Source organism: Lupinus angustifolius, chromosome LG06 (assembly GCF_001865875.1).
Source record: "Lupinus angustifolius cultivar Tanjil chromosome LG06, LupAngTanjil_v1.0, whole genome shotgun sequence".
In the NCBI taxonomy this organism is placed as follows: domain Eukaryota; kingdom Viridiplantae; phylum Streptophyta; class Magnoliopsida; order Fabales; family Fabaceae; genus Lupinus; species Lupinus angustifolius.
In genome coordinates, this window is record NC_032014.1 from 12084337 (window position 1) to 12086301 (window position 1965).

The window sequence follows — 1965 nt, forward strand, 5'->3', positions numbered from 1 at the left end:
AAGTAGATAACAAGTCAAAAAATGAAGAAATAGATCTAAAGGCATGAAGAAATAAATGACATCTACGAACAAAAGTATTGCACATAAGAGTTGGCATACATACTTATATGTGGGAAGACATTAGTTTAGTAGTGTAAGACATAATAAATCCTTAGATAAATCAAAATGTCGAAAGTTTAATTTCAAATAACGACATTTGTTGGGAGGAGTATTCATACTCCAAAAAATGGATTAACTTCTTATCACAAGGTAAGAGAATACCATTAATTATAGAGCAAAATAAAATACTTTGATCGATCTTTTAATCTAAACCATCAATTTAGATACAAGAGAGATTAATAAATCTATAGTTTTTCACAATAAGACTTCACCCTCACGTCATGTGCACTATACTATATATATTTGTATATTTCACACTGAAAATATAGAGTAAGCAAAATAAAATAATAAATATCATTATATAAGTAAATATGAAAATATTAATGTTAAAATCACAAAATTTAAATATATTTTATCACATGAGTGATAAACTTCATAATTGATCTATGCGTGACTTGACTTTAATTACTGAATAATTAAATTGTTGTCAATATTGTTGAATACATGTCGTTCAGTATAAGACATTGGACAACCATTCATCCATACATCTTTCATTTGATTATGTAATATAATTTTCACAATATTCATAGTTGAAAAATGTTCTTTCTACACTTGTTGTTGCAACATGTAAAATCATTCTTAACTTCAAAAGAATATAAATTAATTGGTAAACAATGTGTCTTCCATTTTCAACTAAACTTAACTAAAAGATTATTAATTCCTTTCAAATAAAAAAAATCAACATTGCTGTGAATATCAATGACGTGGGTATCAAGTTGTTTATCAAACATAATCAAATTAGTCGAACAAAAAACATATAGATAATGTTGGAAATTCCTTATGATTGGTGAAATACCAATCCTAGGATCTTGAATTTAATGATTCTCACATACATATATGAATCAAATGGTGCAGTGTCATACCTGAATCCATGTTCCTAGATGTGTTCCTTTTGATATGCGTTTCTGAAAAAAGCTTTGTGGTATGATGGCCTTCCTCAACCAAATCCCTGATTCCTCTTGGGACTTGCGTTTTCACTCTGATGGGGAGAGGAGAAAACTGAATTTGATTTGGTGTATTGGGGACCATAACCTTCCTGATGTGTTAACTTATAGGGTTCCCATTATCCCCTATGGGTTAACCTGATGGGTATCCACCCATTAAGCCCATATCTGTTATAACCTTTTAGAAATCTAAGGGGTGTCACTAATTAGATCACTTATAATGTAACCCCGAAAATAAATAGCTAATATCATTGTATCAAATATATGATGCTCACCTTAATTAGAAATTTATAATTTCTAACAATCTCCCACTTGAGCTTCATATCTTCATGATACAATTATATCACAGGTTCTTTAGGCGCGCATCCGTATGCTATTTACGTTTAGACTTCTCCTTAATACAATCTGGTCCATCTCATATATTAACTATGGAACCACCGCGACTTTCATCACATTTAAGTGTGACTCGACCACGATGATCACCATATTAATATACTCAATGACATAGATCAAATATGGATGAGTGACATGGAAATTTCATGCAATGTGATCTCAAACATGTCTATTTCCAACTGGTCCTTCTTTATTCTTTAGTGAGATCAATCCAAAGTCTTTAATTGCAACACAATTGTTACAATGGACAATTTCAAAAAATGAAATAATAAATCATCAACTTTATTATGCATAAAAAAACTGTATATAATATCCAAAGAAACATAAAACATACAGCCTCCCACTGAACTAAGGAACAACACCCATATGAGCAACATGCTCATGAAAGACTTTAGGGTATCAAACCCTTAGTTAGTGGATCAGCTAGCATAAAATTTGTCCCTATATGTTCTATGAAAACTTGTCCATT